The sequence below is a fragment of the Vigna umbellata genome, chromosome 4 (genome assembly GCF_029865625.1).
Source record: "Vigna umbellata cultivar VRB3 chromosome 4, Vumbellata_1.0, whole genome shotgun sequence".
NCBI classification, from domain to species: domain Eukaryota; kingdom Viridiplantae; phylum Streptophyta; class Magnoliopsida; order Fabales; family Fabaceae; genus Vigna; species Vigna umbellata.
The window spans coordinates 53,010,032-53,022,708 of record NC_142168.1 but is presented as its reverse complement, the minus strand read 5'-3'; the positions used below and the strand labels follow the sequence as shown (position 1 = coordinate 53,022,708).

General features: G+C 32.4%; 1 non-coding gene across 1 annotated transcript; it reads right to left on the bottom strand.

Annotated features, from left to right (window-relative positions):
- Positions 1–12,270: 12,270 nt before the first annotated feature.
- On the bottom strand, positions 12,271–12,377 carry LOC148200592 (small nucleolar RNA R71). Its single transcript, XR_015786436.1, has one exon. It is a non-coding gene; the product is annotated as a small nucleolar RNA R71 (small nucleolar RNA).
- Positions 12,378–12,677: the final 300 nt, after the last annotated feature.

Below are 12,677 nucleotides of genomic sequence, written 5' to 3'. Positions count from 1 at the left end.
CTATAGGAGTCTAGCCAATTGGGGTGAAGTGGGTGTATAAGAAGAAAACTAATGCAGAAGGAGAGGTGGAGCGATACAAAGCCCGACTTGTGGTAAAAAGCTATAAACAAAAAGAAAGGTATTGATTATGATGAAGTTTTTTCTCTAATGACAAGAATGTAGACAATTTGACTACTGTTCTCCTTAGCAGCCCAACAAGGATGGAAGATTTAGCATATGGATGTAAAGTTTGCATTTCTAAATAGATTTCTAGAAGAGGAAGTTTATGTGGAGCAACCTCTCGGTTACATGAGAAGAGTTGAAGAGAAGAAGGTCCTGAAGCTAAAGAAGGCATTGTATGGCCTAAAGCAGGCTCCTCGAGCCTGGAATGAGAGGATCAACACCAACTTCAAGGAGAATGGTTATGAGCAGTGTCTGTATGAACACACTTTATACTTAAAGAAGCACAAAGGATATTTATTGATCGTTGCTTTGTACGTAGATGACTTAATCTTCATGGGGAGTAGAACTCAACTAGTTAAAGAGTTTATAGAGGTAATGAGAGAGAGTTTGAAATGATCGATCTTTGTATTATGAAGTATTTATTAGGTTTAGAGGTAGATCAAAGCTCGGGAAGTGTTTTTGTGACTCAAAAGATGTATGCCAAGGAGATACTACATAAGTTGAAGATGTTGAAATGCAATCCAGTTTCTAATCCTATAGAAACTGGCACAAAGTTATCCAAACATGAAGATGGGGACCGAATTGACACCAGCGATACCGCAACCTAATTGGAAGTTTGAGGTACTTAACGAATACAAGGTCAGACTTGATGCTAAGTTTATGAATCACAAGTCGTTTTATGGAGGAGCCGATATATTCTCATTAGAAAGCGCTAAACCAAAAGCTAAGGTACGTGAAAGGAACTATGTCGCTTAGGCTATTTTATACCAAGTCGGACGATTGCTAGCTTAGTGATACTCAAATAGTGACTGGTGCGGAGACATAGATGATCGGAAGAGTACAACATGTTGTGTTTTCTTTATGGGGAACAAGACCTTCACTTGGCTCTCAAAGAAGCAAACCATTGTGGCACTGTCAACGTATAAGGCAGAGTATGTGGCAGCATCCTGAAGTGTGCAACATGCAATCTGACTTAAAAACCTATTAGATAAGTTGGAGATAAAGCAAGAAGAGAAAGTGGTGATTCGAGAAGATAATAGATCAACAATTGAGTTGGCCAAGAACCTAGTTAACCACGAAAGAAACAAGCATATAGATGTCCAGTTTCATTTTATCCAGGAAAAGGTGATCGACGGAAGCGTGGAACTCAAACATGTAGGAAGCAAAGAGCATATAACTGATATGTTCACGAAACCACTACCTACAGTAGTGTTTCATGAATATAGAAAGATGATCGAGATGAAAGAAAGAAAAATTTAAATTTATGGAGGAGTTTTGTAGGAAAAACTTAATTTTAGGAGTTATCAAATAATTATTAAGAGTGGTAGTTTTTATTGCATTGGGAGAGGAAAACTCAGGAAGTTACTCTGTTATGTTTTACAATCATTATTGCGTATTATTTGTTACAATTGGGAGAATTATAGTCCTATAACTTGTAAGGCTTATGAGAAATGAAAACACACCAGAAGCATATTCAGAAATATCTAAGTGAGTGCCATTTTCTAACACCAAGGTATTTTGCAATAAATAGTGCCTACTTTTATATTATAGGTTATGCATAAAACTTTAGGATTTATGAAACACTATAATTGGGTTTTAGGCTGGTTGGTTGTAGGTGGTGCTCATGTATGAAATTGATGTTTTTTTTATTTACCATACTGTGTTGGGCCTGGTCTATGATAGGTTTTCGTTGGTCTAGGACATATACATGCTAACTGGTATATGCTATGTTATGGCCAAGTTGTCTAGCCCGTATTTTTATCAATGGGTTAACCTTACGTTGTGGTATGGGTTGTTGATGCAATGCCATATTGAGCCATGCTGAGACTTTTGGATGGAGTTTGGGAGGTGGTTTTGGGTGTAAAATGCTTAGTTCTTGGTCTAGATGTTATGCTTTTGTAGGATGTAAATTATATAGCAAGTGCACTAGTTAGATTGTAACACAAGGTTGTATCCACAAGGATTTGGTTTGATAAAACAATAATCTATAATTTATTCAAGTCTGTGATAGAACAATGATAAAGGTTTGAAAATTTTTAAAGTAAGTTTAATAAAGATAAAGATAAGATATGTTGATTTAGATGTTGGGATTGAATTTGACTTCTTCAACTCAATTGCACTACCCTTGATTCTCTACAAGTTATATTTCCTTACTTTAGTGTTCCTGGAAGTTCTCTTTAATGTAATTCTAACCCTATGTTTGCAGTATTAGAACCTAAGGTTATCAAACCAGTGTGATGTCTCACCCCTTGGTTGAATAACTCCTTGCATTAATGAACAAGACTCTTTAAACAACCTAAAGTCGTAGATCCATGTCTGGTATATACCAAACATTAGAAAATTTGATTGGATCTAGGTTCTAAACCATTTTTTTTTACATTTAGGCTAATGAAGTGTGATGATTAGTCAAGTCATCAAAGTAATAAAAGCAAATCAAATAACCAAGACGTAAAGCAAGAACATAATATGTTGAATCAAGTGTAGTACAAAGAGTTAGAGAAGTTACATCCAATCCCAACTAGGAAGAAGTCAACTACTCATAAAGTTATTTATAATAAGCAAAAGGATTTCATTTCCTTCATCCCATCATTCTCTCTAGGGATATTACAATAAGTGCCTAAAAACCTAGAACTGAACTATTAAATTAGTTCTTATTTTCGGTATACAAATAACAAAGTCATGCTCTATTTTACAGAAAAATAATGCATTGCCTCAACTCCAAAAGTATTGGTTAGCCATGAGGTTTTTGTCCTATGTGGGTTTTCTTCCATGCTTGAGCTTCTAACTTGGTGATTAATGTAAAATATCATTTAAATAATTTAAAACATTATTAAGAAAATATCAAAGAATTAATAAAATAGAATAGTTAATAAAAAGAAGGTATATAAAAAGTGTTCTTACAATTATCCAAAACATAACTATCATTCAAGTTTTTATATACACAAATTTAATCTAAAATTATCTACACAACCACAAAAAGGTTCCTTCAAAGATTACCAAAAGGAACTAACTACCGTAAAACAGAGTTGAGTGCTAAAGCTCTCGGCTTTCTGGCGCTTGGACACCGCTGCCTACCTTTGTCAACCATACAAGAGATTTAGAAACGTAAAATTTTCATGTGGATGCACACAAGACCTATCCAAATGATCCAATTTGTATCTTTAACACTATAATTGATTTGAAAACATGTTTGACCTTCTTATTTGATACAAATTTGCTCATGTGGTTAGTGACTTCGTACTTTAGATCAACCTAACTACCCAAAAACACATACATCATATTTGACCTACTACCAACCAGATTTTAGTGAACTAAATAGCTAAATAAGTTTTAAATGGCCCAAAAATAGACCCTAGGCATCAGATCTACCCATCCAACCATTCCTTTGAAATATTTCCTATCAAAATCCCCCTCTTTGACTAAAAACTTACCACTATTCTAACCTATTGTTCACCCTAAACTTTAACAACTAATAATTCCACCAAAACAACAACCTATCCTTAATAGATCATAAAAAATCAAACACCATTCAACAAACATCTCATCTATAACTACTTAATTTCAAATCCATATATCATTCAATAACAAACCAGTGCATATTATCAATAATTCATCTAACCAAACCACAATTTCATAGCATATCAAACATATAACACAAGTTTATACTTATTACCACAAATTAAAGAAATTGTTAGTTTTTCTTACTTGGTAGAAAACTCAAATAGCTCTAAAACTTAAACAACCTCTATCTTAACTCAGATAACTCTAGTTGTACCTACAGACCATAAAATTATTATCAGAGTAAGCCCTTAGAACCACTGATGTCTGTGTTTTTATATTCTTTTTATAGTTAGTTTTGCTAATAAAAGAAACAAAAATTTAACATAAAACATTGTGTATGTTTTGTATATATGATTACAATGTCAAAATGTGTAGTGTTGTAATTAAACTTAGATCTATCTTGTAAATTGATCAATTTGACTCTATAATTTGATGTATTAAATGAATTGGTTCATTAAACTGAGTATAAATTATTTTAACCTATAAATAAATAAAAGAAACTTAAGATTGATTTCAGAACCATTAAATTTCAATCGGTCAAAATTATATGATTTTATAAGTTGAATTAAAAATACTTAATTTCCTTAGAAAAGAATCACTAATAAAATTAGGTTTAATTCATACACGTCCTTGTAAATAAGTTGCCCTCTCCGCTAACCTTATCTTTTGTTCATGTCTTTGTTTACCATTAAGGTTATGTTTTTGTATATAAGCTGCCCCTCCGCTAACCTTATTTTTGGTTCATGCCTTTGTTTGTACTTTACCATTCTGAAATAAGGTTATGTTTTTAGATAGAAAGAACGAAACTCTATTCTAATCTTCTATTGATACATTTTTAATTAGAAGAATTTATTTCTGAAAAATAATATTTTGACATTTCTTTAAATAAACTACACTTATTTTAGCATCCATTTTGATACTATAATAATATATATTAAAATTTTAAACAAATATATAAAATAAATATAATTAAAATATTATTATTTTGAATTATCAAATAGATGTTCCTAGTTAATGTCAAAATACTACCATATTTTGTTTTTATATTTGTTTTTGAGATCCATTCTTTCAGTCAAATTTCATGAATACGAAAACGGATCAAAATGAAACGGGAGTTGGGTGGGCCGTGCCGAAGGGCTGAACTGGGTAAGATTTTTTTGGGCTGATTGGGCTTTATAACAGGAATTCGAAGCTTTCATGCACCTTCAAAATTTCATCCTACACTTTCAAATGTTTTCAAAATTCCTATTACATTCCTAATTAAAATGTTATTAATTTTTAAATAATTGAAAAGAATCTTTAACCATTTGATCAAATTCTTAACAACTTTCTCTTTCTTCCACCCTCATTTCTCATTCTCTAATTTCTCTTCCTCTTTCAATCACACCTTCTCATTTAAATTTTATGTATATTATTAATAAAATTTTAATATTTCATATATTTATATTTATTTTAATTAATTAATTATATTTTGATTAAATTTTTTTATTTTTAATTATTTAATTTTTTATTTGTTTTATAGTTTTTTAATTTTTTATAATTTTAAGATATTTAATTATTTTTTAATGAAGGTTTAATAGTACTAATGGTCCCTATTTTCGTCAGATTTGTTCGAAATAGTTCTAGTTTTTTTTCTGTTTAATGTTATCCTAAAGAATATAATTTATGTCAAATTTAGTCCATTTTGCAGACAGCGTTTAAATCGTTAACGACACAGTGTCAAAGTCAGCAATAAGTAAAGGATGTAAGCTATTTTATCTGATGTGGCTGCCTCTCGTCATCTTCATCCTGGCTCATTATCTTCCATGTTTTAGAATTTGGGAACCTAACCTCTTTCACCTTCGCCTTCTTCAAAATTCCCCTCCTTTTCCTTCACGCTCTCTAGACCTACATCCACCCTGATTCCCAACCCCAATCTAATGGTTTCATAGTCGCCATCCGTCACCCGACCTCGATGGCTACCAGCCCCCCTCTACTCCAAAATCTCCGCCGAACTCAAGAAGAGGAATAAGTCCAATCACCCCCGAATAATGGGTTCTTCGCCAACAGGGTTTTCGCTCTCATTCTTTTATCCATTTTGAGTCTTTACATGTTGGGCACGCTGCTCATTAAGGTCACACTTGAGAGATCCACATCTAGGAGGTCCGACAAGCAATTGAGCATTTTTTTTGGGTTTTTGGGGCTTTACTCATGCGATCCTTTATGCAAATCAAGTGTTAGTTATATTTGTATCTTTGTTGTGGATAACCCCCTTGGCTGAGATTTTTGTGAATAGTGGAGATGGTGCGACAAAGAGTGGATTTGGTAATGTAGAGAAATTGGTGGGGAAAATGGAGTTCTTGCCTTCTGAATTTGGAAGCTTTAGGAAGTGATGCTTGTTGGGGTCTAGTTTGTTGCAGATTGTGGCTTTGAGGCCTAACTTGCAGATTATTGCAAATGGGGATTATCCCTACCCCCATTGAACCAACACCATGTGAGGAATGACAACTTCGGTGGCCCAAGCTATTGCAACAACAACAAGAAGAAGATTGGGAAGTACACATGACTCATCATCCACCAAGATTGGGAAGAAGATTGCTTAACCTCGAACCTCAATATAGCTTTCATAGAAGAAAAGTAAAAGACCTTAATTTCAGAATCCACCCTCATCAAAAATTGGGTTTCATTAAGTAAATGACATTTCTTTCAGAATCCACCTCAGTGTGCCGGAAGGAATCCACGTAGGCAGTTAAATGCCATCTCATTTAGGTTTTGCACAGTTGGACAGTATGCCGTTAACAATTTAAACGTCATCTGTAAAAGGTACTAAATTGAACACAAATTACATTCTTTAGGACAACCTGACGAAAATAGGGACATCAATGCTATTAAGTCTTTAATGAAATATTAAGATTTTATAATTACATAAATATTTGAATTAATTAAATTTATTTTAAATTAAATATTTTTGTTGTAATTATTTAATATTTATTTGTATTGATGAATTAATTAATTTTAGTAATTTGTTTTTGTTTTGAATTATTTAATGTTTTATTTGTTTTTATAGTTTTTTAAATTTTAATAATTTTAAGATATTTTATTATTTTTTTAATGAAATTTGGATTTTATAATTATATAAATATTTTAATTAATTAAATTTATTTTGAATTAAAATTATTTAACATTTCTTTTAGTAATATTTATAAGCACTATAATAATACTTTGCAAAAAAGAATTAGATTAAAATAATGAATTAAAGTAAAGCAGAGGAAACATGCAGCGGATCTCAAGCAGAGAAATGTATCATATATCAAGCTATATCCGATATGTGGTCTTTTTGACTTTGATTTTTTATTAATCGAATGTTGAAATTTAATTTCCTTTTCATTTGGATATCGAAATTTGATAAAGTATAAATTGGATTTCGAGATAAAGGATAAATCGGATTTTGATATCTGATCGGAGTTCGGTATCCGATTAAGTTTTTATTTGATTTCGAAATCGATAAAAATATTGTAATGGATTGATGTACGTGAGAAGCTTAAAATATTACTCCTAGACTCTAATGGCAAACACCAATACAACAACATCTCACCACACTTCTCAATGAACAATCTTTCCCAAGGACTAACAAAAAAGAGAAAATGAAAGGGGTGCAAAGAGATAATAGAGAAATGAAAGAGACCGCAGAAGAAGGAAATATATAAACTTTGGCTCATGGTCAACCACTTAATTCAATAAAAATAATTTATTTCTTACCAACCTCATTAATGATGAGGATAATTATGGAAATTAGACTTGCAAACCCTTGGAGGTGTAAGATAAAACGCCCAAGGAATTAAACTAGTGATTTATTGAAAATTTTATACTAAAAAAAATTTCAGTTTTAAAACAATAATTCATATATTTATGTTAATGAAAATTTTTGGTCAATATCATTTGTGGAGCACACAGTTTAATCTCATGTTCTAGACAAAAAAATAATCAATCCACAATAATTTGTAATAAAATTAAATTAATCAGGTATGGAACTTATCCCAAGTTGTTAGAGAAATAACCCATATAACAAATTGAGTTTCATCTCAATCAATCATATAATCTTAGTTCAAATAATGTCAACCATTAATTCTAAAATTAAATTCATTTAGCATAAAAAAAAGGTATCAAATTGAACTTGAGGTTTTCCTTAGTCATCATATATAAAATTTGTTGATTTAACTTCAAACATCTTGGTACCCATGGTAGGGTAGAAAAAAAGTGTATTTACTCATATCTAGAAGACCTTCAAATAAACTTTAAAGTGTATTCTACAATTTCTTTTTGCTTTCTACACTCCTTAGTTGCTACCTACACCTCTATCATTTAACTTTTACTATGGTGCTGCAGCTTGCAATTAAGGGACTGCAAAAGAAAAAATACTTCACATTTGTTTTTCTGTACGAATGAAAGTTAAGATAAGTGCATGAATATTTGGTTTAGACAAGAGGTTTTAAAAATTTATTACATGGAATGCACCCAATGAATGTTAAAATGTATTTTTGTTTTCTAAGAAAAATTGTTCTTTTCTCTTCAACCATGAATTTGTGTTTTTCGATTTTTCTTTGAAATCATGCACGAGTTTGTGATTCTATGGAATCCTTCTTTTAAAACATTTTCCATTAATAATAACAACAGTTAAATTTCCATTTAAGAAAATATTCTAATTTACAAAAATTAACTTCAAAAGTACGTAATATATATATATATATATATATATATATATATATATATATATATATCATTTTATATTATCATTTTTTTCATGTTCATTAGCATATATTACAGGATCAAAGATCTAACTCTATCTAATTAAATTATATTGGATTGGATTTTATTCATCATTGAACTAAATCCGATCAAATTAACTTGTTTTTATGAGCTGTAATGAATTTAATATGAATGGCCAAAGACCCACTTATGAATTCATTTGCTTATTTATTTAAAGTCTCAAATTAAATTTTGTAAAAGATTGTGTTATTTTTTTAATTAGGTCAAAGTGTCCGCATGTATGGACGAATATGAGTGGATGTGTAGGTGTGTGTGGGTGCGTCTGAGTGTGCATGCAGGTGCATGCGTGGGAACATATGCGAGTGTGTGAATGCGTGTCTATGTTATATATTGGGTTCTTTCTATTATTAGGATATCTGTGTTGATATTTTCTATTTATTTATGAAAGTTAGAAGAGAAGTTGAGGTGTACTCAAGTGGAAATTTTTATTCGATTAATTAAGTCTTGTTGTTAATTTAATTTTTGTAAGGAATTTAGTCAAGTGGGTAATACATGTAGTATTGCCAATGTATGATAGGAAACTATTTGATGATTGAAAAATCAAGATGCTGGCTATATGATAGGTTTTCAAGATGTATAAGATATAATCATGGTTGGGCTTGATGATTCTAGATAGAAGGCTACTGATGAGGACAAGAAGAACTTCAAGAATCACTACAAACTTGTCAATAAAGTTAGGTTTCTTCTCTATCAATGTTTGAGTTTTAAGATTTTTAACAAGATTTCAAAAACACCAACTGCTAAGAAGGATAAGATATTCTAATCAAGACTTACGATATGTGACAAGAATAAGATAAAGTTGCAAACCTTAATAAGAAAACTATTTGAGTTTCTCATCATGGAGGAGAATGTGATCATAGCTGATTCTTTTGATAAGATTCGAGAGTCTATTGATGCTATGAGAGTTTGTAAAGGTAGTATCACAGATTAACATGTTGTAGACAAGATCTTGAGTACTCTACATTCAACATTTGATCATGTGGTAGTTGCTATTGAAGAAATGAAGGATCTGGATACTTTGGAGATTGAATAACTGTAGATGTTGAAGCTTATAGAATAAATGAGAGGAAACATAACCAAGAACAATCGCTTCAAGCTAGAGCAATTATAAAGGAAAGAATAAAGAGCAAAAGAAAGACAAGAAGTCTGCTGCTTGAAACAAAAATCGCAAAAACACATGGAGAGCAGTCAGAAGAGGAATCCTAACTCCAATGGAGATAAGCAGTGGAAGTTTGACAAGAAGAAGGTTAGGTATTATAATTGTCAGAAGTTGGGACACTTTGCCCGAGAGTGCTAGGAAGGAGATAGACCTAAGAACAAGCCAAAAACTCAAGCACACCTTGCACATGATGATACATCAGACTCTAAAGCACTGATGCTTATGGCACATACCATTTGAGAATCTGTTGATGGTGCATCATGGTACCTGCATTCCGGTTGTTCAACTCATATGTAGGAAGGAAGGATTGGTTTATGAAAATCAATGAAGTGTCACATGGGAAGATCAGATTTGCGGATGATTGCAGATCAGATTTGCGGATGATTGCAGATTAGACTTGAAGGGTTGTGTTGAGAGCTCACGATGGCAGAGAAATCATTATTGAAGATGTGTTGTATGTGCTGGTGATGGAAGAAGGATCTAGCTGATTCTGGTGGAAGATGGAATCAATGGAACTTCTTCTAGGAACTTCTGGATTCTGATTTGGAAAGGAGGATAAGCATCATTTTGTTGTAGCGGAAGAAGATGAATTATGATGATGACCGGAGAAAGCATAAACTCTGGAACCCACTCTTCCAACGGTGCTCGGTGGCTGGATTGAAGGAGAATGGATGATTCAGTGATGAAGATAAGGTTGAAGCAGAGGAAGATTGAATTTGATAAGTGTGAAAAAGAGTTGTTTTTACACTTATAAATGATCTCAATCTTCTAATTATTCATGTTATTACTCAGTGAAATGTTGTAATAGGAAGTAGATTGTTTGTAAATTATTGTACAGGAAATGATGTATAATTGGGAGTCTGTCAGCTAATTCTCGCATAGCGCAAGCCAAAGCTCGCACTGCCAGGAAATGGAAATTCGCATAGCGCACCATTACTTGTGTACTGTGCGAATAACATCAGTTGAGAGGCAGCGGCTACACGAAATTCGCATAGCGCACACACACTTGTGCGCTGTGCGAATTAAGGAAGTTTTTGGTTTTAAAAAGACGTGACAGAAAGGCAAAAACCATCTTCTGACACACGAAAATAGCCAAAGAAAGACTGGAGAATTCAGGAGACGATCAGGAGACCTGTCAAGACATCAAGACTTCACTTTATGCAAGGAATTGCTGTAAAGAGTACGTTTGAGATGTCTAGGATAGGCTAAATTTTCTGTTCATTGGAATTGGTTGTATGACGAATTATTAATGTAAATTTCCTGTGCAATATATGTTTCTGTTCTTGTTCTTTTCTTGACTTAATCTTGATTATACGAAAGTATTGATCTTCTTAAAGGTTCTGTTGTACTGGGAAGTATTTTTAGAACCAGAAACGTAAGAAAAGAAACTTAAAGTAACTACGCTAGGAATGGCTTCTGTGCTTTTGGTCATTCTCAACATCTGATTTTAATGCAAATTATCTGATGAATTAATTAAGGAATTAATAATTCAATAGATAATTTTAGAACTTGTTTTAAGGAATTAAACCAAGATACTCTCATGTGAATGCTTGAACAGAGAATATATGTTGTCTAGGATTTTACTGTAATATTAGTCAAAGACCAATTCCAGTGATCTTTTATTGCATTTTTCAAATCTTATTTTTGTTTACGTTGTTAATTTAATGTTAAAATCCAAATTGAAATCACAAATATCATCAGTAATTGATCTTGATAAATAATTTTAATTGATTAACGTAACTCAAATTCCCTTGGGAGAACGATACATTTTTACTTATCACTGTATTACTTGGAACGATTTGGTATACTTGCCAATAAGTTATCAAGTTTTTGGCGCCGTTGCCGGGGAATTTGATTGTTATTGTTAACTCAGTCATTTATTGTTTATCAATTTCAATTCTGTTCCATTATCTGTAAATCCATTGTTTTAATTTTTGTCTCTCTGTATATATACGTTGTGTTGTATTTCTGTTGTTATTTCTTTGGGTTGAGATCTTAAGATTTTTGTTCTCTGAATGAGTAGGAGAACAAAATCTGAAAATTTATTGTTTGATTCTGAGATTGAGAGAACAGCCCGTAGGAATAACAGTAGACGTAGGAGAGAAAATAGAAAAAAAGAAGCTAAAGAAGCTAGCTTATCTGATATCTTCAATACTTTTTCTTCATTTGATCAAAAGGATAAGGATATGGAGGGAAATAATAGGGAGGACCAGGGTAGGCGTACGTTGGAAGATTATGCTTCTGTGTCTATACCTTCATCTTTCAACAGTATAGCCCGACCTGTGGTGAATGCTGCTCATATGGAAATGAAACCTGCACTGATTCACCTTGTTCAAAGTAATCAGTTTACAGGAATGTCACACGAAAATCCCTATGATCATCTGACAACTTTTAATGAGATTTGTAACACTGTAAAAATTTTACATGTGCCAGATGAAGCAATTAGATTGAGTCTCTTTCCCTTCTCTTTGGCTGGAAATGCAAAGCTTTGGCTTAATTCTTTTCCTAAAGGGAGTCTGACTGCTTGGGATGACGTAGTGGCAAAATTTTTGACTAAATATTTTCCCCAATCCAAGATCAATAAAGGCAAACAAGAAATATCCTCTTTTCAACAAGAGCATGAAGAGTCGTTGAGTCAAACATGGGAGAGGTTCAAGGGGTTGCTGAGAAAAACTCCAATTCATGGATTTGACATTCCCACTCAATTAAACCTTTTCTTAGGAGGTTTAAAATCTCACACAAAGCTTATGCTAGATGCCTCTGCTGGAGGTAACATTAGGTGGAAGACACCTGATGAAGCACAAGAAATAATTGAAAATATGGCATCTAGTGATAATGATGTCCAAAGTGAGAGAGTGCAAACGCAAAAGAAAGGAATGTTTGAATTGCAATCCCAAGATGCCTTGTTAGCCCAAAATAAAATCATGACTCAACAGCTTGAGTCTTTGATGAAAAAGTTGTCACAACTACCAAAGGAACTTCAAACTAT